General features: G+C 53.8%; 1 protein-coding gene and 1 long non-coding RNA gene across 8 annotated transcripts in view; one reads left to right on the top strand and one right to left on the bottom strand.

Annotated features, from left to right (window-relative positions):
* The window catches only part of CDK14 (cyclin dependent kinase 14), a 90453-nt gene extending 76986 nt beyond the window's left edge, over nt 1–13467 (top strand). For all 5 annotated transcript variants that reach the window (XM_064166843.1, XM_064166847.1, XM_064166846.1 and 2 more), the window contains one exon: nt 13222–13467. The gene's annotated coding sequence lies outside the window, so the exon portion shown is untranslated. The remainder of the gene's footprint in view (nt 1–13221) is intronic.
* The window catches only part of LOC135187822 (uncharacterized), a 29454-nt gene that overhangs the window by 2235 nt on the left and 2186 nt on the right, over nt 1–25033 (bottom strand). Inside the window, exons 2-3 of one of the 3 annotated variants that reach the window (XR_010307464.1) lie at nt 4966–5862; nt 724–1096 (exon numbers count right to left, since the gene is read on the bottom strand). This is a non-coding gene — a long non-coding RNA (uncharacterized LOC135187822). Of the gene's footprint in view, nt 1–723; nt 1097–2838; nt 5863–25033 lie in introns of those variants that run through there. The other 2 variants (XR_010307463.1, XR_010307462.1) reach the window with 2 other exon arrangements.

Here is a 25033-nt window from a genome sequence, read left to right on the forward strand (position 1 = left end):
CCCCAGGCAGCACTCAGCCTTTGTCAGCAGCAGTCCACATTCCCTGTCCCTGCTCTGCCTATGGGTTGTTTTTTCTGCTGTGAGAAGCATGTCAGAGCCTGACGGGGGGGGGGGGGCAAAGCCCCTCCTTTGTTGGGAGCTTGTCGAGCCCCAGCTCTGCTGCTTTCCCACCAGGAAGGTCAGGCTGCCCGGGGGCCACTGCATTCTCTGAGCTGCTCCCTCCTATCCATCCGTGCGTCTGACAGATTGGAGCAGTTGGCTGTGTCACTGCTCCCACCGCTGCCGCCCTGCCTCCCTGTCTGTCAAAGGGCTGAAATCTGTGCCAGTGAAAGGGGGAACAACATCTCTCAGTGGGAAAGCTTTAGAGGAGTGGAGGGGGAAAAGATATGGAAGAATGGGTAGGGCAGTGAGGAAGAGGGAAATGGCTGTGGCAGAGTGGGTAAATCCCAGACAGGAGGGCAAAAGAGCTGTCAGAGCTCAGCTCTCTCCTTTCTGCCCCCTTGCTTTTCAGTGGGGGCAATAAAAGCTTTGCAGCCGGAGCCGTTCAGAGCTCTTTGTTCCCTTCAGCTTCAGTTGGGTGTGTTTTGATCGCAGGTGCGTGCCAAAAGCCTGCCGAAACAGCCGGGCGCTGTGCTGAGCCCTGGTGCTCTCCAGCTGATGCGCTAATTACATCTTCGCCAGCACTGCCCGAGCCCAGCACTGCTTGGGTGCTGCTTTAATTGCTGCCTGAGCCGTGCCGTGGCATGGGCCTGCAGCTCACTGTCCCTTCATCTCTTGATGAGGTTTCGTTAAAGCTGCCTCTCTGCGTTGTGGGCAGAGAACTCTGCTGGTTTGCTGCCTGAGAGCCAAACCGTTCACTTCGGCCATGGTCCAGTAATCAAAGCCCGGGCCCAGGTTTGGGCTGACCTGGAGCTGTGCAGATGTAACTGCAGCAGGTCTCTCCGGGGGCTTGCTCTGCCTCAGTGCATCTTCTTTTGTTTCCTTTTATTATTTTGTTCAGAAAGAAAAGGAGAGCATCCAGTTGGTGAGTCACTGCTTCCATGTGCCTTAGGCAGGGCAGGTTTGTAGACAGGGAGTGAGCTGCTGAGGAGGAAAGCTAAAAGAAAGGAGTTTTATGTGTAATGGGAATGCAAAAACTGCCTTTGAAAACAAAAGGGAATCCCAGTAACAGGTTTCATTATGTTATATATAGCTAATAGAAAGTTAGCACAGAATGGTGGGGCTGGAAGGGACCTCTGGAGATGATCCAGTCCAACCCTCCCCTGCCCAAGCAGGGACACCCAGGGCAGGTCACACATTGGACTCAGTGACTATAGGCGTCTTTGCCAACCAAACCACTTCTGTGATCCTATGATCTACTACTAGGCATTAAGGTTATACTGTATGTCATAGCATGGCACTGGTGAGTGGGCTGGTGTGGAAGGGCTCCTCTGGGCTTCATGCACCCTAGCATCATCCCAAGGAAACCAAGTCCTGCTCAGTGGACACCCAAACCTCACAGCACTGCAGAAGTGAATGAAATCTCTTCTGCCCTCTGGGGACCTCTGCGTCAGAGTTTTGTGTTTCAGGGCATTGCGCAACTTTGACTTGAGAGAAACAAATACTCAAATCCCAGTTAGAGCAGAGGAGAGGGAATGTGCCAGGCTGTTACAAGTGGAGTTGGCAGCCAACAAGTTGGTGTCTTCACCAGCCTTTCCATGAAGATGGTTCCTGGGATGTGGGAGCATGGGAAGTGGGTGAGTCCTACTTACAGAGAGGGTGCTGAGGCACTGGAACAGGCTGCCCAAGGAGGTTTAGAGCTGTGGGCTTTACTGCTGTGATCAGCTTCGTGGTAGAGGCTGGCACCTTGTCATCAGTGCCCAGGGTAGAGCTGGCCCGGTCCAAGTGGAGGCAGTCTGCAGGTGACCACTCTTGCACTGCCTTTGAATCGCTGACTGCACTGGGCTGGAGGAGCCTCTCGGCCCTAACTCCATCGCACTTGCACAGAATCAGTGTGCCAGCTTGGCAGGGACCCCAGGGATCTTCTGCTCCTGCCTTTCCAGGTGCCAGTGCAGCTGAACTGAGCTGGCCCAGCACCTGCCAGGCTGAGGCTGCAAAATGCCCAGTGCAGGGCTGCACTGCTGCCCTTGGCAGAGGATCCCAGTGTCCAGCTGTGCTCATGGGGATTCATTTATTTCTTCAGTCCAGTGGCAATCTCCCCAGCAGTAACCTGTCCCCAGCACCTCTTGTCCTCTGTATGGGACCCCTCTTTGGTGTGGTTTAGGAGAAGGAGTGCCCCAGTGCCTGCTGCTGAGCTAAGGCCTTGCTGCAGATGGGTCTGAGGAGGAGCTGGTGGTGTAGCCCAGGCTGGCCTTGGTTCTCCCTGGGATGGGCACCACCTTAGTCTCAGCCCTAATCCTGCTAATTAACGCAAGGAAAATGGCACCCAGGAAATGGAGCAGTTCAGACCTGTCACTTGTACTGTGCTTGATGGAAAATTAGGTCCTTTTTTTGTGACTAGTGAAAGGAATAGCAAAGCCCTGCCATGCCAGAGGGGCTGTTCCACCAAGCTGCACAGAGCAGGCTGTGGAGATGACTTCGTTACGTCCACAGTCCAACAGCAATCTTGGCTACTGGGGTTTCTGCAGTTTTAGTTTTAAAAATGGGTAGTTTCTTTGCAGGCTGCACATCCTCCTGCTGAAAATCTGCTGCCAGCTTGGCAGAGCTCTGACTGCTAGTGATTCTCTGCTCCACGTGCCTTTGTTTTCCTCTGGTTGACCCTGGTGCAGCAGATCCCTGATGAAAACCTCAGTGGAGTGACTCAGGGTGGGGGTGGCAGCCTGGTGATTTCATGCTCAGTTGTTGGCTAACAGGGCTCTGGAGTTTTTATTTAGTTACAAAGGCAAAACAAAAAGATATAAATAAACTAACAGAGAACTGAGTCAGTGCCAGCTGCCAGGGCTGCAGAGCAAGAGGCTTAGAGGGCTGCGGGGTTCCAGGCATGCAGGGATTGTCTGTGCCCAGCAGGTAAGGGACAGGCCCTGTTGTCTGCAAGCTGCTGCCTGACCTCAGCAATGCATAAATCTCCCAAATTACAACGTTCTGTGCTTATCAGCCAGCGGAGCAGCCACTCGGCCGTGCCGTTAACCCTTTGACTGCCCCAGCACGGGGCTGCGAGATGCCTTCTCTTGGCTGAGTGCCTTCCCCGGCAGGTCCTGGGCAGGGCTGGTCTGCTGTAGGCACTCAGTCGCTGCTGGCAGGCTGCTGTCTGAATGCTTTGGCATGTTCTAGATGCAGCCTGGAGGTGGCTTCCTTCTTACAGCTCAGGCTGGAGTGCTTGTAACAGGGGACTAGGACATCTGTGTGAGAAGCTAGGGCTGAGAGCCCTGCGGCTGAGAGCCTGCAGAGGAGCAGCCCCAGAGGGAATCTGATCAGTGTCTCTAAATAGCTGAGGGCTGGGGGCAAGCAGCAGGGGCCAGGCTCTGTTCAGTGCTGCCCTGTGACAGGACAAGGGGCAGAGGACACAAACTGCCACCCAGGAGGCTGCACCTCAGCGTGAGGAGAGACTTCTCTGGTGTGAGGGTGCTGGAGCCTGGAGCAGGCTGCGGAGTCTCCTGCTTTGGAGGCTTTCAAGCCCCACCTGGATGTGTTCTTGTGTGCCTTGCCCTGGGTGCCCCTGCTGTGGGCTGTGTCCCTTTCAACCCCTAATACCTATGATCTCCAGAGGTCCCTTCCAACCCCTCCATTCTGTCATTCCCTGATCCTGTGCCTGGCAGAAGCCCTTTTGACCACAGACACTTCCATTTGTGCTGCACTCTTGTCACTTGGAGAACTTCTAAAACACCTGCCAGGAAAGATGTGCTTCATTACTGGTATCTCCTCAGGTGCAGCCGAAGCCTTGCTGGGACACTGGAAGGCTGCAGCCAGCCCTGGTTAGCCGGGCGAGCGCTGGGCAGTGCTCTCTCTGGTTCTGTGCTGCAGAGCAGATTGTTTGCCTCTTGGTTAAACTGCTCCGTGCTGTTCTCCCCTCAAGACTGCTCTGCCTGCCTGCCATTTAGCAGTTGTTACTCCCATGTGCATCTCGTTGCAGACCTGCAAACCTGGCAGGTTTTGCCCCTATCTTTGTTATAAGTCATTACCTCATTTCCCATCCCCTCTGCTAGGTGCAGGGCTGACTTTTAGTGGTGCTCTCTCACATGCCAGGTTTCTCCAGCTTTGGATTCAGCCAGCTCCAAAGCCATTTCCCCCCCAACCCAGCAAAGCTTGCTGGATCTCCATCATTTTATTACTTTGGATTTACTTTCCTTATGCAGCTTCCTCCCTGATTTGCTGTTTTCCTCCTGCTGCCTTAGAGCCCTTCTGTTAAAAACTTTCTCCTTCTGGTGCAGAAGAAAAGCAAAGGAAGGAAGTAATGCGAGATTTATGGAGTGAAAAGTGCACTGAGTTGGTTAACAAGGGGCAGAAGTGTGCTGGCTTCCTGTCAGCAGAGAAAGAATAGGGAGGGTTTATTTTAGCTACTCTCCAAAGGCTGAGCAATCTCTGCAGCTCACAAGCAAAGGCACCCAGCTGCCTGTTCCACCGGCAGCATCTTCAGCATCAGCTACTTACAGAACACTGAGGAAACGCAGCCTTTGCCACTAAGCTGCAGAGTAAATGGCTTTGATGTTTGGGCTGCCTGCTTTGTTCTCCAGGTGTCTGGGGTGTAAAAGTTGTCCCATTTGTTGTGAGCGAGGGTTGGTCCCTCTGGATTTGGTGGAAGTTGGTCCCATTTAATTTGGTAGTGAAAGTTGGTCTCTTTCTTTGCCTCAGACCCAGATTCCCACCAGGTGTCTTTATGGGATGCTTAAAATGATGGAGCTGAGAGCAAGACTCTGGGCAGAAGCTGAGTTTCCAGAGGAGTCCCCAGGGCTATTGCACTTTTCAAATCCTCCTGGGTTACTCAGGATAAAACCTGTCCCATGCCAGACTCTCCTCAGTCCTCCTTACCTTGTGGCTTTGCCAGTTCTGAAAGCCAGCTGGGAAGTGTCCACCTTGGCTGCTTGTCCATCTACACATCCTCTAGGGATCATTCTGCATTTGCTGTTCTGTGCTTCACAGAAACCCTGCAGGCTCCTCTGGAAGAAACACCACAAGAGCTAGCTTGAGGGACAGGCTGGGGTGGGGGCTTCCTACACCTCCTTCAGCATTGCTGTGGGGGGCTTGAGCTGTCCCCAAGACTCTCAGAGAGCCTGGAGCTCTCCTGTTGTGCTTTCAGAGGGTTGGGCTCTGCTGCCTAGGGACAAGTGCCAGGAAGAGAGGAAATGTCCTCAATTGCATCAGGGTGGATTTAGGTTGGACATGAGGAAAAGCTTCTGGACTGAACGGGATCTCACAGGCTGCCCAGGGAGGGGGATGAATGCCCATCCCTGGAGGTGTTTCCCAGAGGCAGAGATGTGTTGCTGAGGGCCCAGCTTAGCCCCAGCCTTGGCAGAGACAGAGAAGGGTTGCACTGGGTGACCTTGGAGGGCTTTTCCACCCTAAATGATTTGCTGGTTCTGTGATTCTAGAAATGTCCTCTGCTGGTATTCAAGGAGCTGTGCTTCATGAGATTGCCCTTTTCGGAGCCTTGGAGGCAGCTTGGGTGGTGTGTAGGAGGTGAGGAGAAGTAATGGGTGTGTAGCTATGCAGACCAACCAGCTGTGCCTCATTTGCCGTGGAGTGGCAAGCAGGAGGAGACTCATCTCCAGAGGAGTGTGGTGCTCAGCTGTGCCAGGCTCTGTCGCAGGGAGGGACAGCAGACTTGGCTCTACTTGCATGCTCAGGTGGTTTTCAGCACATCCTTAGGTGGTGCAGGAGCTCAAGACAAGAAGGAAGGTAAGAAGTTGTCCTGGATAAATCTTTATCCTAAACACAGAAAAAAAAACAGAATCAGAGCCTTGCTTGGGTTAGGTCTCTAACATCACCTGAGGCCACCATGGCCCAGAGTGCCATGTCCACAGGTTTCTGGAACACCTCCACAGAAACATTTTTTGCAGTAAATACTTCTCATTCCCAAAAACCCAAGCAGACAAAACCTGCTGCCAGAGCCTGGCTGCAAGGGTTCAGGATGCAACAGCACAGCCCAGGACTGCGAGCAGCTGTGGTGCTCAGGCTGCTGCTCTGTGGCCTTCTCTCTGCCAGGAGAATGCTGCCATGCACTGCTAAATCTGGCTACCACCTCCCTGGAGGTGTTCCCCTGAACAAGCTCTGCTGGTGGGAGGTGTGCTGGTGGGTGAGGCCCTGAGCAAGCTGTGCTGGTGGGAGGTGTCCCTGCCCACGGCAGGAGTTGGGGCTGGATGGTCTTGAAGGTCCCTTCCAACCCAAGCCACTTCTGATTGCCTGTGTGCACCACTTTACAGTGCAATTGTGTGTATTTGGAAAGTTAACAAGTGCAGCAGGTCAGGGTTGTTGTGGAGCTTCTCAGTCAGCAGCTCTGCCTCTGATTTTAGGAGCAAAACCGAGAGCTTTCTGCAAGGCAGCAAGGTGCCAAGCAGTGAAGTCACCATGAGCTAACTGCCAGCTGGAAGCTGCTGCCTGCCCTGCCCCTCTGGTGTGGGTTAACAGTTACAGCTGGAGTGATGTCACCAGCAGAGCATCATCATCTCAGGCAGGAGCTTTGTGTGGAAGGGTTCTCAGTGTTCCCACTCTGTAGCCTCAGATGGGAGCTTTGGAGGGCTGTGCTGTGAGTCACTGCCTGGCTGCTCATTAAGTGGAGCATGCTGTTAATTACAGTCTGGGATGTAATTATTGTGCTTGCAGCTGACTCTCGGCCTGCTGCTCTGCCTTCGGTCGGCTGCGTGGCTGACCTAGCCAAGGGGAAGCTGCTGCCCCCCACGGAGCGGAAGGCAGAGAGTCACCACAGGACGCTCCCATCCCAGTGGAAGCTGGGAATTCAGGGCCACAGACTTGGGACTGTCTCTGTGCCTCACTTCTCAGCTCCCACTGTGCTCTACCAGCTGTAGGGAGCTGAGTAATGTGAGGAGAAGGAGTTGATGGCACAGAGAGAGGGACTGGGCTGTGGTTTTACAGTTGGGGTTGTGGCGTCTCCTCTGGAGGCATTCAAACCTCACCTGGACCTGTTCCTGTGGGACTTACTCTGGGCAACCCTGCTCTGGCAGTGGGCTTGGACTGGGTGATCTGCAGAGGTCCCTCCCAGCCCTACCATCCTGTGGTTCTGTGGTTCAGGAGGAGACAGTGAGCAGCACTTTGTGGGAACCTCTTGCCCTGTGTAGGTCAGGCCAGACAGAGAGGATGGCAGCGTGTGGGGCTCAGGGCACATCAGCATCTGCCTGCTCTGAGCCATCTCTTCTGCTGCTCGGTTAACATCAACCTCGCTCATGTCTGACCCGAAGAGCTCAGGAGGTGCGGTTCTCTCGGCATGCTGCCGACACAACTGAGCTCCAGCGTGGGTTCGGCCAGCCCATCGCGGGAGGGGACAGCGAGGAACGCCGTGCTGAGCTCTGCGCTGCTCCCCTCTGTTGCCTTCGAGCACGGAGGGCAGTGCAGTGCCTCGTGCAGCCAGCCAGTCTGAGGCCACTTTGCCAGCCAGGCTGTGACCTTGCACTGCAGGCTGCTGCAGCCCTGCTCCCAGCTCCGCGCTGCGCTCACCCTCGCCTGCTCTGCTGCTGTGGAGAGGAGAGCTCACAGCCTGGGCAGAGCATGCTGCTGCTTTGGAAACAACCTGCTGAAGCCCAGAACCTCTCTGAGAGGCCTCGAGGAAAGAGCAGCAGCTGCATGTTGAAGGCCTCCTGCTTCCTCCCAGTGGATGTGTGGCAGTGGCTCCATGGGAATAAGCAGAAGAGCTGAGGCTCAACGGCAAGAAGCATCCCCAGCCTCATACCTGCATAAGGAGTTAGTGAACCTGCCAGCACAGGTCAGACTGGCTGAGGAGGCTGATCAGGTTCCTCTGGTTTCTGCTGGAGAGCAGCTCCCTGCAGCCAGACCAACACAGCCAGCTGCCACGGCAGGAAGCCTGAGTCCGTCTGCCCTGACCTGTGCTCAGTGCCACCAGGAGCTTTGCTGAGCGGGGAAAGGAACGAAACCGATCAGAAGCAAGAGATTCAAATGGAGCTACAGACCAAAACGAGGTGTGACACAGAGACAGAGATGAGGGGAAGTCAGGCTGGCTCTGCACATGTCCACAGTGTACCAGGAGTTCTCTCATTGTTGGCATTGTCCTCCTGAGCCACCACCAGCCTTTGTCTGGCTGCCACAGCACTGCACTGCTCTCCTTTCCCTTCTGGGCAGGGCTCGTGGTCCTGGTGCCCAGCTGTGCTGCCTCTGCTGAGCAGGTTAACTGCTTGAGGTCTTTCATCTAGACTAATGTTTTACATTGCTTTCTGCTCCAGGATGACACGAGCTGCTCCTCAGAGGTCAAGCCCAGAGAGCCAGCAATGCTGTCATTGCCTCTTTGTCTTTTCATGTCCCCACTCAGAGCCGTGGGGAGCAAGGGGATCAGTGCTGTGAACACAAATAGTGACAAAAGTGGCCTGGGGGGGGGCAAGATGTGCTCCTCCCAAGGAAGTGCTTGGGTCTGTAAAGCTGGGTTGTCCAAAATGAGCCATTTTACACTGAACTGTGACAGCTGCATGTCACCTAGCAGCCAGTCTGCACAAGGGAGTGAGCACAGCTGCCAGCTCACCCTGTGGGCTGCGTGAGCTCAGCTCTGCCAGCAGCTGCCCTTGCAGTGGGGCCTCTCAGCTGGGCCCTGGGCTTTTCTTAGCCTGTTTCTATCAGCTGCTCTCTGTGATACTCAAGATGCCAAATAACAAGTGAGAAAATGCCCTGAAGCTTGCTCAGCCGGGCAAGCCCTGGCAACAGCCGGGGGATAGGAGTGGAGCACACACCCCCAGGCAGAGAAGCATCTTAAATTAAACCAGATGTAAGCACCTGGAAAGATGCCATTTTAGGGGCACCAAAGGTTTCAGGAGATAAGGAGGAATCATTGCATCGGTAAGGTGGGAAAAGACCTCTAAGATCAACAACTCCCAACACCACCATGGCACCCCTGCAGGGACAGGCTGAGAGAGTTGGGCTTGTTCAGCCTGGAGGAGGCTGACGGCAGAGCTCATTGCTCTCTGCAGCTACCTGAGAGGAGGCTGCAGCCAGGTGGAGGCTGGGCTCTGCTCCCTGGGATCAGGTGATAGAAGAACGGGAAATGGCCTCAGGTTGCCCCAGGGTGGGTTTAGGTTGGACGTGAGAAGAAACTTCTGGACTGAAAGGGCTCTCAGAGCCTGGCACAGGCTGCCCAGGGAGGTGGCTGAATGCCCATCCCTGGAGGTGTTTCCAGAGGCAGAGCTGTGGTGCTGAGGGGCATGCACGGGGTGAGGGTACAGCCACTGGCATGGTTATTGCTGAGTTTAAAAGCTGTTTGGAGGAGGAGCTCAGGGCCCTAGTCCAGGCGTTGTGCACGGGGAGTCCCTACGGCTCACTGCTCTTTAGGGCCTTCCCACTCAGGTGATTCTGTGGCAGCTGTGTCCGTGGGTTGTTGCCACTGGGCAGTGGTCTGCCGTAGAGCAGTGATCCAAGAGTGGATTTAGTTGCTGTTGGAGTTCCCTCAGTGCATGCAGTGGCTGCAGCCTGAGCAGAGGGGGAGGTCTCTGGGTGCCTGCTCAGCAGCAGGCTCCTCTGCAGCACCATCTCTGTCACCTTCTGCTCTACTTGTCTTCCGAACGCTCAGGCTGTGTGTCTTTAACCCCTTGATGCAGCCACTTTGCATTAAGTGCTTTAGCAAGGACGAGCTACTGCCGCGAGGGGTCCAGCAGAATTCCAGGGCTTACCTGAGTCCTTCCCACAGCCCATTTATTTCTAACACAGGCTGCCCAGCTCAGGTTTCTCTGCAGCCCAGAGCCCTGGACAGAAATTTATGCAGTGGCATGATGGAAATAATAAAAGCTGTCTTGTGGGCTGCTCTTAGTCTGCTCTGAACAGCAGCTTCCAGAGCCCAGCTGATCTTCTCCAAGCAAACACCACCTCTGAGGTTCACACTGCAGAGCTCTGCTTAGTATTTTTTGTGGACTTCTAAGGGGATTTAATCAACCTACAGGAAGTGATCCAAAGCAAAAGATGTCATTAAGAAAAGTCTCCTTTCCTCCCTGCAGGCAGGGAGCAGCTTGTTGCCATTAATTTCATGAAGGATGTTGTTTGTCTTGGCTGCAAGCTGAAGCTCACAGGACGAGGGGAGATTTATGGGGTGCTCCACAAAATCACCCAGGCCTTGTGCTGCAGCTCTGCTTTTGCAGTGCCCACCAGAGGCCCCGGAGGTGGAAGTTTCTGTGTGTCCCTGTTCATAAAGGTCTGTTTCCAGAAGGGGCTTTCCTGCAGCGGTCAGCTCAGAGCTCAGCACTCACAGTGGTGGTGCCTGCGCAGTGTGGAGAGCGCAGAGATGCTCACTGCAGCAGCTGGGAGCCTGTGAGAGCTCTGGCGAGGAAGAGTGAGTCACAGAACAGCTTGATTTGGAAGGCACCTCAGAGATCACTCACACCCAACCCCCTGCCACGGGCAGGGACACCTCATGGTTCAGCGCTGGAGCCTCGGCACCATCTCCTCAACTGTTCCTGGCCACCAGGATTTGACTTCATCAGCAGGAAACTGATTTAATTAGCCCAAGGAACAGCCCAGCACAGATGCCTGGATGACATTCACAGGCTCACAGAGTGTCAGGGGCTGGAAGGACCTCCAAAGATCATTCAGTCCAACGCCCCAGCCAGAGCAGGATCTATACCAGATCACACAGGAACACATCCAGGCAGGGTTTGAACATCTCCAGAGAGGGAGACTCCACAACCCCCCTGGGCAGCCTGTTCCAGGGCTCTGTCACCCTCACAGGGAAAGAAAGTTTTCCTCATGTTTCTATGGAACTTCCTATGTCTCAACTTCGAGTATTGTCCCTTGTCACTAGACATCATCCAGCAGAGCCTGGCTCCATCTTCTGGGCATGCTCCATTCCCTTCCTGGCAGGCTTGTGCTCGGCTCCTGACATCAGACAGACAGCAGAGACCTCAGACGTCATCAAGTCCAACAGCTCACAATGCCACCACCCCTGCTAAGCCACTACCACTAAACCACGTTCTTCAACACCACATCCATGTGGCTTTTAAACGCCTCCAGGGATGGGGACTCCACCACCTCACTGGGCAGCCTGTGCCAATCCCTGACCACTCCTGCAGCAAAGAAATCTTTCCTCACCTCCAACCTAACCCTCCCCTGGTACTATTTCAGGTTATTTCCTATCCTCCTGTCACTTGTTCCTAGGGAGAAGAGCTCAGCCCCACCCCACTCTAACCTCTCTTCAGAGAGCTGTGGGCAGCAATGAGGTCTCCCCTCAGCCTCTTCTCTCCCTGTGTGCTTGATTTGAAGGCTGCTTAACCCCCTTTATTCTACTCCTCGACCTCCCCCCCCCCCCCAAATGGTGTTTGCAAGGTCAGGGGGAGTCATCCCTCCCTCTGCTTGGCAGAGGCAGCTGTTGGTGCTTTCCACACGTCATCCTCCTGGCTGCTTTGTTTGCCTGCCTGGCCTGGCCAGGGGTAGGCTGCCTGTGGAGATGGCAAGTGCTGGCCTTCTCCTTTACCCACCATTAACCACTTGGCACTGCAGCTGCAGCCAGTTCTGCACAAGGTCTGTGAAAGCCAAGCGCCCCCCTGCTTGCTTGCTTCACTGCAGGGAACATTCTCCCCCTCCCATCTGCTGCCTTCGTTAGGATTTAAAATGAAATCAGGAGGCAGGATGGGATTAGAGGAGTGGGTGGCACCAGTGGAAAACAAGCTCAGGGCTGGCAGTTCCCCTGCCAAGCTCATGTGAAATTGTTCCTTTTAGCTGGCAGCTTCAGCTGGGCTTGGTGTGGTGACAGCTGGGCCTGGAGGGCAGGAATCCATTTCCATCTCAGAGCAGCTTCTGCACTGGAACCCCAGCACTGCAGCCCCAGCCTTGGCAGCTGTTGCCTGCCCTAGGCTGCAGGGAAGCCTCCTGGCCCACTCTGCCACGCTGGACTCCTCGGCTCTAGTCTGGACTCGTTGCCCAGGTCCCCATGGCAGCTCTGCCTCGGTGCTGACACCTGGCTTGCCCCTAGCTGCGTTCTTGGTCTCAAGCCATGAGCTCATTGACTGTCCAGAAGTAAACCAAGGAAGCTCCCAAAGCCCTCCTCTGGGGAGGAGGCAGATCCAGAGGAGAGGAATCAAGCCTAGCTTTGATTCTTCAGGGTCAGCACCTTCTCCAGACAGCAGGGATGGAGTTTATGCATTTCATGCTTGAAAAGCAAGTGACAAGAGGTGACTGTCCCACAACAACTCTAAACCAATCATCTTGGAACAGGAGCTTACAAACATCAGTCACAGGCTGGACGGGGTTGGGAAGGACCTCAAAGACCATCCCGTTCCAAGCCCCTGCCATGCCCAGGGACACCTCCCACCAGCACAGCTTGCTGAGGGCCTCATTTAGCCTGGCCTTGAGCACCTCCACAGGGAGGGTGCATCCACAGCCTACCTGGACAACCTGTGCCAGTGTCTGCCCACCCTCCCTGGCAAGATTTTCTTTCTTCTCTCCAGTCTCAATCTGCCCTCTCCCAGCTCAAAGCCATTTCCCACATCCTAGCACTATGCAGCTCTTCTGTAGTCCCTTCAGGTACTGGCAGGTTGCTCTCAGGTCTCCCTGGAGCCTTCTCTTCACCAGGCTATGTCCAAGACAGCACAGCCTGGTTGTGTTTGCAGCAATGGCATCATGTGCTCCAGGGTACCCCAGATAACTCTGGAGAAGCAAAGCTGAGGAGACCTTTCCATAAACCAGTTGCAGGCATTGCTGTGAAGGTGCTTACCAAGGCCTCCATGAGAAGTGGGGCAAAAAGAGCCTGGAAAGTCCTGAAGCTGTGGCAGCACTTGACAAGGTTCCTGTGCACCCAGGGGTGTGCCCACCTGCAGAAGGGGCAGCTCTCCATTCCTTGGCTGCCTGCAGTTCCCATGGAGAATGGCAGTGCTGATGGCACCCCTGAAGAGGGGCAGAAACGTGCCTAAGGATGAATGGCTGTTGCTCAGGCAGCCACCATCAGAACACTGGAGGTTTGAGCTCCTTTCCCTGAGGCCCCAGCTCCAGAAGCTCTTTGGAAGCCCTGTCCTTTGCTCTGAGCTGGTGGCTTCATAAGCAGCTGTGGCCCAGCCTGTGTTTTACCCAGTGAGGAGGCATTCTGAAGTGCCACCTGTAAGGCTCACTGTGCCTCGTGTTGTTTCTTTACAGGAGAAGCTGACCAGTTTGGAGGAGGGGAACACAAAGCTGCCAAGAAGGCCAAGAGCAGGGGGAACCACAGGCCCAGTTCCTTTCTTTCTCCAAGGTGGATTTCATTCAAGGGACAACTGAAGCTGGCAAAAACCTGGGTTGTTTGGGTTTGTTTTTTCCCCTGCAGTTCCTTTCCAACCTTGCACGTGTTTTGGATACCTTGTGAAGTCAGAGACGTGTGTGAAGATGAAGCTGTTGCTTACTTGATCCATGGCATGGACTCTTGCAGTCTTTTGTGTTTTGGGGGTGTTTGGTTTGTCTTTTCCACCGTGGCACTGCATCTTTGCAAGGATTTTGATGCTCCCACCAGCCATGTCTTAAACACGCTCAGACACCACGCTTGGTGCTCACACTTCTGCACAACTACCATAAATCCCCAGCCAGTGGTGGCAGAAAAGGGTTGGTGTTTTCTGGGAGAGCTGGGCACGTTCTGCAGTCAGAGGGAAGAGGATTTCTACCAGAGCAAGCCCAGCTTGTCCAGTCAGCTGGCAGTGACACCACCTTGCCACCCTGCTGAAGTGCTGTCAGGTTCTCCCCTTCTTCATCTCCTCAGAAGGTGCATGGCCACTTGCCAACACATGGCAATAACTGCCTGGGCAGCTCAGCAGCTGTGGGTCTTGCTTAGGCTGTGAGGCAGGCCAAAAGAAAGCTGAAGCAAAGCCACGATGGGATGTCTGCAGCTGCCAGACAGACAAGGAAGTCTTCCCGGGGCCCTCACTGCCTTCGAGAAGGTTTCTGCCCCTGATGGGTCCTGGCTACCATCTCTCTGGGTCCTTCCTCACACTATTTAGCTTTCTTGAAAAAAAACAAGCCTGAGGTGATGAAACTGTTTGGCTTAACTCAAGGCAGACCCCCAGGCACAGAAAGCCTTCTGCTGAACCTGGCATTAAACCTGGCTGTGTGACTGCCACACACAAAGCCCAGTGCAGAGCTTTCCTCATCCCAAGCTGTTTGCCTTCTGCACCAAAGCACCTCCTGAGCTGCTTTCCACAGGGATTCTGAGCTGATGGGGAGGCTCTGGGAGATGCTGTGTCTCTGGGTTCATCATTCACATGCCAGGTCTGCAGGACACCTCAGTGGTGGGGTGGTAGAGAAGGAAGCCTCCGCACCAGCGTGGGTTGGGGGTGGGCTGCAAGTGCCCTGCCTTGCATTCAGAGGGCAGTGCACGGTGCAGAGCTCTGCCAGGAGCTGCAGGCCTGCCTGGCCAGGCATGCTGGCTAGGACACAGCTCTCCAGAAATGGGACCTCTTGGCTGGAATGCCATTTAATGAGTGTGCTGAGGCTCTGGAAGGAGGGGAAGAGGATTCATGCCACTGCCACCTAAGTGAGCTCCAAGCACAGCAGCAGCCACACAGCAGGGCAAGTCCTGGAGCGCCAGGGTCTGGCACTGTGCTGAACCATGGCAACCTGCTCTATATTTGCACAGCCATCAGCAGACCTCTTCCCCACTGCCATCCTGCCAAAAGCCATCTGAAAGCCACCTTCAGTCACCATATATAGGATCACAGTCACAGAGTGGTGGAATTGAAGGCATTTCTGGAGATCAAGTCCAGTCCCTCCCCTGCCAAGGCAGAGTCACCCAGGGCAGGACACACAGGAACAGGTCTGGGGGTGTGTGAAAGTCCCCAGAGCTGGAGGCTCCACCACCTTCTGGGCAAGACCTTACTATAATTTCTCCCCCCAGTGTTTAGGAGGTGGGGAGAGAAACTGACCAGTGACCTTGGGGGCCTGCTGACAACCTGGGGACAACCCTGCCTGTGCTCTCTTGGGTTTCTGTCTGGTTTCTTTCTTTTGTAAGAGAAGTCTTTTTATACATTATCTTTGCTACGTAAATCGTGTGCAGTTTGGTGACTACAAAGTAGCTGTTGCCAGTGAAAAGCCAAGGAACTGGCTGCGAAGCTCTGAAGGGCTCCAGGCACTGTGCCAGGGGTCTCAGCCAGGAAATGGAAGCTCTGCAGGTGCTGCTTGGCAGCGTCCCCTGGGAGGCAAGCAGCGGGGCTGCTCCACTCAGCTGAAGGTCTGGCACACAGAGTAATTCCCCAGCCACTCCCACAGCACTTTGCTCCCTGTAGTGACTCCTCTGCAGTGCTTGCTTAAGGCCTGTGTGCCCACACCTGCACACGAGGTTGTCGCCTCTGTTTCACAGCCACTGGAATCAAGTTGGCCCAAGAACCCTCAAGCTCAGGTGCCCCAAGGGAAGGGTAGATTGAGTCAGGCTCCTAACAGCCTCCTGGGGCCATCTCAGCTGCTGCTCCATGAGGCAGTGAAGGGACCTTCAAGATCATCTAAGTTACAACTCCCCTGCCACGGGCAGGGACACCTCCCACAGCACAGCTTGCTCCAGGCCTCATCCAGCCTGGCCTTGAACACCTCCAGGGAAGGGACATCCACAGCCTCCCTGGCAGCCTGTGCCAGTGTCTGCCCAGCCTCACTGTCAAGAATTTCTTCCTCATCTCCAGTCTTGATCTTCTCAAGCTTCAGCCCATGCCTTAGAAGATCAGTTTCACAGAGCTTGACTTTACAAGTCAACCAGCTGGAGATGGCTTAGTACTCTCCAGCTGGGTTCAGATCAGCCCTAATCCATATCCAGCAGGCAGGACACTGCATTAGTACCAGCATTGCCTTGTGTGGCATCCTGGGGCACCTGGGTCCTTCCATTTTCATTGTTGCTTGCACCATGCTCAGAAGCAGGTAGCTCAGCAGATGCAACACTGCACATCACCCTGCAGCAGACAGAAGCACAGGGAGCTTTTGCTTGCTCTTTGGTTCCCAGCACTCTTGCACTGCAGACTCCTGGGAATAGGTAGGATAACAAATTCCCTGCGGGCTGGTGGCTACTCCTGGGTGCTCTGTGCCAGCGCTCAGAACCCCCTGGGTGGTCACTGCTCTGGTGTGCTCACAGCCAAACCAGGACATTTCATAGTCTTAGAGCCTTCAGGGTTGGAAAAGCCTTCTGAGACCTTTCAACCCAGCACCACCACGGCCACACCTCTCTGGAACACCTGCAGGGAGGGGGCATCCACCACCTCCCTGGCAGCCTGTGCCAGTGTCTACCCACCCTCACTGCCAGGAATTTCTTTCCCACCTCCAGTCAGTTTTGCAGCTGCCCCTGGCAGCTCTGCAGTGGACTGAGGTCGGCTCTGCTGTCTGCTGTATGAACACCACTTCCATCTCCGTCTTATAATTTCTCTTATCAGGGGTTTGCCCTGCCCAGGGAGATCTGAGGTGAGTGCTGCTTGCCATTATGCAAACCATTTCATTATGGTATCTCCAGGCCAGTCTCACAGTGCAGCCCTGCCCAAAGAAATCACAAATAAGCAGAGGGAAACCCTGAGACAAGTCCTGCCTGATTTGCCCTCTCACTGAATATTCAGGCCACAGGGTTTGCCCTAATGTGGTGCCCAGGTTTTGTCTGCCGTGCTGGAGCCACACATATGGGACAAGATTAGAACTGGCAGCTTTTGCTGAGTAGCCTCCTGGTAAGTGCTTATCAAAGGGGAAGAAGAAAGGGCCTGGGAAACGCAGTCGTGTTTTGGTGCATCCTCCCCTTCCTTTTGCTTTCTCTGATAAACCCACACTTAGCAATATCCACACTCAAGGAATTTACCTTTTGAGCTGAAGTTGTTCCCAGCCAGAACAAAGTTAAAATGTGCCAGCCAAAGAAGCTGCTGTTTCTCAGAAATTCTCTTCTTCTCTCTGACGCCGAATCCCAAGGGGCAGACTGCTCACAGAGGCAGTTTGTTTTCCCGCTCCTTTGAAGACAAAGCTCGCAGAGTTTCTAGGACAAGATGTTTTCCTAGACAATCTCAACGTTGTCCCTTTGTAAGGATGCTTTTGTCAGGAAGGTGAGCACACAGGCCCAGTCTCATTGTCTCTGTTCATTTCCATCAGCTGCTGTTTCAGTTATTCAGACAGCAGTTGGCTCAGGAGCAGGCTCCCATGCCCGCTGGTGTCTGAGCCTTGCCAGGCACATCCTGCGGCTCCCCTCTGACTTGTCTCTGCTGTGAGTGCAGATGCCTGCAGGTGTGCTAGGCCACACAGGGAAGCTACCCTGACTTCTTTGTTGCTCGTTTCTGACCCTTGCTGTAGCCAGGCAACTAAAGGTTAGGGCTGTAGAAAATGCGAGCATTTTAATTACCAGCCAAAAGTGGTGAATCAGACAATCGGAGAGTCACTGAATCACAGAATCGTAATGGAAGGGGTTGGGAGGGACCTTTAAAGGTCACCGAGTCCAACCACCCTGCAGAGACATCTTCAACCAGATCAAGTTGCTCAATGCCCTGTCCAGCTTCAAATCACAAAATCAGTAAGGTTGGAAAAGCCCTCTAAGAGCATCAAGTGCAACCTTACACCCAACACCTCCGTGACCACCAGAGCATGTCTCAAAGTGCCCCACCTCCCTGGGCAGCCTGTTCCAGTGCCTGCCCATTCTTTCAGTAAAGAAATTCTTCCTAATAGCCAAACCTGACCTGGAATACTTCCTGGGAAGGAGTATCTGCCACCTCCCTTGGCATCCTAGGCAAGTGTCTCACCACACTCAGAATCACAAAGTTCTTCCTTATATCGAGACCAAATCTCCCCTCTTGGAGCTTAAAGCCCTTAGAGATGTTCTCAACCATGTTCCTTGTGAGGCTCTTTGTCCTCGTCCTTTGAGATGGTACAGCCTTGAGGCTGTCTCCCCATGGGTGAACCTGGGAGAAGAAGGCTCTGCTGCTGCCTCCTCCCAGACTCTATATGGAACAGGTAATTGCTTCCAGCTCTGCCTGCAAGAGACAGGGCACAAACCCTTCTCCAGATCCTGCCTCTGACAAGAGAATCTTAATAACAGAGACTGGCACTGCCACACAATTACAGGTCATCTCCATGCCATGCTGAAGTTGAGGGGAAGACAGAGCTGAAGGTCAGAGCCTTTAAAAAGTGAAGAAACATCTCCTACAGGTGCTTGGTTTTAACTGCCCAGGACAGAGCTGGATACAGCTGCAGTTCCCTGCCTTCAGGAAGCTCCCCACAAATCCAGCTCTCATTTATTTAACTTTCTGGTCCTGGCCTCTATCTGCTGCCCATAGCCAGGAGCATGCCCCTGCTCCTGGCCTCTGACCTGAACTGCTCCTGCTGCCCTGGGGAGCTGCTGGGCAGGCAGAGCAGCCCAGGTGCCAAGATGTGCCATTTCCGTTCTGCTGGGTAGAAGCTCTCAAAGCTTTGATGTCCGAAGGCAAGAGCACTCCAGCAGGGAGCTTCACAGCCCATCCTCTCCCCAGGCAAGAGCAGATCCCTTCTATTAGCTCACAAGGCTGCTGACAACACATCAGAGCAAAACTGGAGCTGTCCCCACTGCAGATCTTGAGCAGCTTCCCTGAACGTTGCCATCAAGGCCAGAACCGGAAGCTTACTAACTGCCTTTGGAGGGGTGTTCAGGGTGTCCCAAATCAGGCTCTCAGTGCAACTAATTTGACTAAACAACCATGCAGACATCACCACCTTCCTCTGGAAAGCACAGGGGAGCAGTCCCCACATGAAGGCTCCAACTGCTCCAAGTCTAAAGCAGGGAGGAGGGGCAGGAGCTGGCAGCATTTCCACCATCACCTCTCCTGCACTAGAAGGTTGATATAAGCAAACACATTCTCTGCTGCTTAATGAAAGGACTTTAGAGCTCTGCAGATCCCAGTGGTGATAGAGACAGAAAGCACAGCTCTGCGCTCACAGCCAGGAAACATGGAACTGGAACTGGCAAAGCTGCTCCAGAAGGGATGTACGTAGGGATAGTATGAGGGGTGACGGCCTCAGACTGGAGGAAGCTGGGTTGAGACGAGCCATGAGGAAGCAGTTCTTGCCCAGGAGGGTGGGGAGGCACTGGGGCACATTGCCCAGAGAAGCTGTGGAGGCTCCAAGCCTGGCAGTGTTCAAGACCAGGTTGGAGGACGCCTTGAGCAAGCTGGTAAGAGGTGTCACTTGCCCATGGCAGGGGATTGGAACTGGATGACCCTTAAGGTCTTTTCCAAATCAACCCATTCTGGGATTTTAACGAGAGAAGTCAGATGCAGACCTGGATAAAGCTCCAGAACACTGCTGCTGTCTATCCTTAGGACAATTCCTTTTGTGGAACCAGCCCACAGTGTCTGAAAAGAATTTTCTTCAGCACACAGCTGCATGAACCAGAGGCCCACAAGGGCTGGAAGGACCTGCTGGAGATCATCGAGTCCCACCCCAAGAAGAATGAAGTGCTTAAGAGCAGACCCAGTGGTGTATCCCTTGCATCTTGCTGGGCAGTTTGCCTCTGTTTAGTCTGGGTAAATGTTTAAAGCGGTCTTCCCAAAGCCAAGCAAGCCCCCAGAGATGATTTCTTTGATTGTTTCTCTGAAGTGAAAGCTGAGATTGTCCTTTAGCACGTCCACATTCCACAGAGGCAGGTAGATGCAGGCCGGGGATGACTCCCTGCTCACTCTGCATAACCTCCTCAGCGAATACCTGCAGACCTCGAGGACACAGCACAGCCCCTGGCTGCTGCTCTGTCCCCGCATCTCGCACGCATTCCTTTCCACACCGGGTGCCTCACACCACTAATGCAGGACCCTCTAGAGCGCCTTCACAGCAGGGGCGTGGGGAACTCATTCCTTCCACTTGGAGCGTGGCACAAGCAGTGTGAGGGCAGAAGTAAAACTCATCACCCCCCCCCCCCCCCTCCTTGCATCACAGCCCTGTGAAGTTTGCCGCGCAGCCGTGAAGCCAGCAGGGCTGCTCCTGGCAGCAAGGGCTCAGCTCCTGCCACCGGCCTCAGGCTGCTCCCAAGCTCTGTGCGGAACCACAGAACAACTCAGGAGAGGGAAAGGAAAGAATGTTTCCATCCCTGGAACACGAGGAGCTGCACTCTGCCATTGCCCTTTTCAGGCTGGACCTCCAGCTTGTGCTCTGCAGCAGCAGCCAGGCTGCAGCAGACGCCAGGCACAGCTCTCACCTGCGAGGCAGCCTCCGCGTTTCCTCGGACGGAAGGAAAAAAAAACAACCCAGGTCCTCACAGCCTGGGTTTGGGGCACAGAGCACACAGGGACACATGCTGTGGGTGGCAGGAGGCAGGAGTCCTCTGTGCCTCAGGGTCCCCTCCTGTCCCTTTACAGCCAGGGGACCGGGGGCTGGCTGCCATAGGTGCTGCAAGAGCAGCAGTAGGAAATTTCCACTGACCTCAGTGGCCTGAGCTGCACTTACAGCCTTGTTCTTGTGTTCCAAACACCTCTAAATACAAACCGAAGTGCAGCTTTGACCAAGCCTGACAAACTGCATGGTCTGTAAGGGCCCTTCCCTTACGGGGTCCCCCATTCTGTGAACCTATGGATTGCAGACCTAACGTGAGGGTATGGTGCTCTGGGACATGCTTTAATCCATGCTGGTATTAGTTTGATGGTTGGACTTGATGATCTTGGAGGTTGTTTTCAGCCAAACTCCTTCTGTGATTCTATCATACAGCTCTCTACGGCTCCCTGACAAGAGGCTGGAGTGAGGTAGAGGTTAGCCTCTTCTCCCTGGGCACAAGAAATAAGACCAGAGGAAATGGCCTCAAGTTCCTCCAGGGTAGATTTAGGTTGGACATGAGAAGAAACTTCTTGACTGAAAGGGCTCTCAGAGCCTGGCACAGGCTGCCCAGGGAGGTGGCTGAATGCCTACCCCTGGAGGCGTTTCCAAGAGGCAGAGCTGTGGCGCTGAGGGCCATGGCTCAGGCCCAGCCTTGGCAGAGTTAGAGAAAGGGTGGGCTGGGTGATCTTAAAGAGCTTTGCCAACTAAAATGACTCTATTATTCTATCCTGTGAATAAATAAGGCAGATATAAAGGCATCTGGGATGAGTTTGAGGGCAAGATGACCTGGGCCACTCGATGGAGAGAGAACTGCTTGGTATCTCATCAGACACCCGTGAAGAACAACTACCTCTGTGCCAAGGGCACCTTCCAAGCACATGGCTGCACAGCCTTGAGACTCTGCCCTGCAGTTAGCAATCTGGCTGCTGCCTGCTCCATCACCTTGGCTTCATGTTCAGCTCCCACTGATTTCCTTTGCCAATCACTCCATCTGTTTGCTACTTTTGTCAGCACAGGCATGCTTCCAACAGTCTGCTGGATGTTCCACCAAATAGTCAATGTCTGAGGTAGGCTTCCACATGTTAAGGATTTTGTCCTTCTGGAAGGACTAAGACCATGAGCTGCTACAGTCCATGGCCCTGGGGCAGATGGCTTTGCCATGGGCATGTTGCAAAGTGAAAACTAATTTCGTACCATGCAACTGTAAATGCTGCTTGGGCATCTTGTCCATAGAATCACAGAATCAACCAGGTTGGGAGAGAGCTCCAAGCTCATCCAGCCCAACCTAGCACCCAGCCCTGGCCAATCAACCAGACCATGGCACTAAGTGCCTCATCCAGGCTTGGCTTCAACACCTCCAGGCACAGTGACTCCACCACCTCCCTGGGCAGCCCATTCCAATGCCAATCACTCTCTCTGCCAACAACTTCCTCCTGACATCCAGCCTAGACCTGCCCTGGCACAGCTTGAGGATGTGTCCCCTTCTTCTGCTGCTGGTTGCCTGGCAGCAGAGCCCAACCCCACCTGGCTACAGCCTCCCTGCAGGCAGCTGCAGACAGCAATGAGCTCTGCCCTGAGTCTCCTCTTCTGCAGGCTGCACACCCCCAGCTCCCTCAGCCTCTCCTCACAGGGCTGTGCTCCAGGCCCCTCCCCAGCCTTGCTGCCCTTCTCCAAACACCTTCCAGCACCTCAACATCTCTCTGGAATTGAAGAGCCCAGAACTGGACACACACACAGCACTCAACTCTGAGCACAGGGACAGAATAACCTCCCTTGTCCTGCTGGACAGTGTTACTGAGCCAGGCCAGGATGCCATTGGCTCTCCTGCCCACCTGGGCACACTGCTGGCTCATGTTCAGCTCCTCTACCAGCACCCCCAGGTCCCTCTCTGCCTGGCTGCTCTCAGCCACTCTGTCCCCACCCTGTCGCACTGCTTGGGGTTGTTGTGGCCAAAGTGCAGAACCCTGCACATGGCCTTGTTCAGTCTCATCCTCTTGGCCTCTTCCCACCCATCCAGCCTGGCCAGGTCCCTCTGCAGGGCTCTCCTACCCTCCAGAAGATCCACAGCTGCTCCAGATACCTTCTGTCCAGGATTCTGGTCTGTAAACCAGGATTTAATCAGCAGGAATATGTGGCAGCTTCACAAGGGCAGTGTAAGGTAGGGCCTTACTTCATCTAGCAGTCTGGGATGGATCACCCTGTGACGGCCTCTTCTGCACGCCTGTGACAGAGCCAAATGAGATCTACCCGGGCTGTGGGCCTGCAACAGCTCAGCTGGAAACACCGAGGTCACTCCAAGAGCTTTTGTGGATTCCACAGAGACATCACAGATGTCTCTAACCTCTCTCCCTACCCAGCTACCAAAAATCCTTTCTTTCTGTCTTCTCCCCCAAGAATTAACTGTGGAGCTTCCACAGCTTCTCTGGGCAACCTGTCCCAGTACCTCCCCACCCTCCTGGGCAAGAATTGCTTCCTCATGGCTCATCTCAATCCAGCTCCTTCTGCTCTGAAGCCATCACCCTTAGTCCTGTCACTCCATTAGGGGAGGCATCAACACATAGAACCATAGAATTGTTTGCGTTGGAAAAGCCCTCTAGGATCACAGAGTCCAACCACCAACCTAAGGCCACCATGTCCCAAAGTGCCATCTTACATTTCTTACTTGGGCACAATTTAACCTGCTCTGGCGTTTTGGACCACAGAGACATGCTTCTAATGATGAGTTCTGTGATTTGGGCTGCTTAAAATGTAGGCCAAGTGCTCTTTCCACATTGGATTTTCTGATAGGCTGAAATTCATTAAACAGTTAAAGCCACCAACTCCTAGGAACTTCCCTGAATCCTCCAGCACTTGGCCCTCATTCTCCCCCCACCAACACCCCCTCCATTCCCATTTCCACTATGTCTTTCTGAGCTGCCATTCCTAAGTTCTAAGCAGTTGTACTCAAGTTGCATTTAGCTTTGGTCCTTGCTTGGGGCAGCCTTCCAGGATATGAAGGGGGCCTCCAAGGGGAGCTGGAGAGGGACTTTTGTCAAAGGCTTGCAGTGACAGGACAAGAGGTGATGGCTTCAGACTGGCAGCAGCTGGACTGAGACGAGCCATGAAGAAGTAGTTCTTGCCCAAGAGCGTGGGGAGGCACTGGGACAGGTTGCCCAGAGGCAACCACAGGCTGGCAGTGAGCATGCTGGTCTGCTAGAACAATGCCAGGGGGGTGGAACCAGATGACCTTTAAGATCCTTTTCAGTGCAGGCCATAAAATGATTCTGTGCTGGTTACTGCTTTCAGATCATAAAGATAGGTTTTTAACACATAAATCTCTCTACTTCTACTTCTCCTTCAGTTGGTCTGAACAAGGCTGTCAACTACACTACAAACCTTGTCCTCAATACACAGCTCCTTCTCCTAGAGCACCCTTCTGACTTCTTGCACAAGGCAACTTACACCATCAGCTCCTCAGAAGGTTTTCAGCTTGAGAACCATTTCCCAACTGTTTCAAATGCACGGGTGGGCAGAACTGCAGCCAAATGATGGACTCAAGTGTCCTTTCCTGGACTATGTGATGCAGCCTCAGGCCTGAAGACCACAGGCAGAATCCTGGAGGCTTCCTGAGACTAGCTGGGTGCTGACACTCATTTTCTTTGAGACAGAGCACCTCTGGCAGCTGCTGCTATGTAAGATGCAGTGTTCAGGTGTTCTAGCATGAGCAGGGCTCCTGTCAGGGATAACAGAGTGGGAAGAATGGTAACTGTAGCTCTGGGCAGATCTGGAGGGATGAGGTCTGCAGATTTGATAGGCAAGGAGCCAAACACTGCCAGCAGATGAAAGATGTAAATTGTGCAGATCACTTTTGAACTGCAGTCCTCTGAGAGGAGAGATAGCAAACTCCATGCACCTCAGCAAATGAGGCCACCAGCAACCGACAGATGTGAGGCTGTGCAACTCCTAAACCCCATCCTGCTCCCGCAGTCGTTACACAGCACACATCCTGCTGCTAATTAGTGGGAATGTGGGACAGCACTGCTGGGAGGAAGCAAGCAGCTTAAATAGCAGGGTCCAAATTCTATCTGCAGCTCTCCTAGAAATTGGGATGTCTTTTATTAACCCTTGCCACGCGTGACAGCTGGGAATAAGTGCTGGGCTTGCCTTATTCCTAATGGGTTTTTGCAGCTTATTAGAGGATAACACGGGAAGGATGGCAGCCTGCTCCAGAGACAGCAGAATGGAGAAGTTTCAAGACTGCTCCAGCTCTGAATAGCAGCATTAACTGCTGGACAAATATGAGGATGTTCATGTGCATGACTTGGTTACTAAATGTGTGGATTCTCCTCCTCTCCAGGAGTATGGTTTGTTATTCTTACTGAATTCCAGAGGGTACAGTAAATCCCCCACTCAACCTCCCTCATTTCCCAGACTACAGATTTTGGAAGAAGCACCAGGATCTGCAGAAATGGCCACCGTTGGTGGTCACTGCATTCACCCCCTCCCCAGACTACAATATTTGAAGAACCTGATGAGGTACTTCCAAGTCCCACTGTTCTAAATCTGGGGTCTTTACCTCATGTGCAGGAACCATCTGACACAAAACTAGTTATAGAATCACTAAGGCTACAAAAGACCTCTCAGGTTGTTAAGGCCAAGGACAACCAGAGGCAGGATGTCTTATTCCAGTTCTGTACAAAAGGGTGCTAGGTGGCAGTCCCACAAGCAT

Source organism: Pogoniulus pusillus, chromosome 28 (genome assembly GCF_015220805.1).
Source record: "Pogoniulus pusillus isolate bPogPus1 chromosome 28, bPogPus1.pri, whole genome shotgun sequence".
Taxonomy (NCBI): domain Eukaryota; kingdom Metazoa; phylum Chordata; class Aves; order Piciformes; family Lybiidae; genus Pogoniulus; species Pogoniulus pusillus.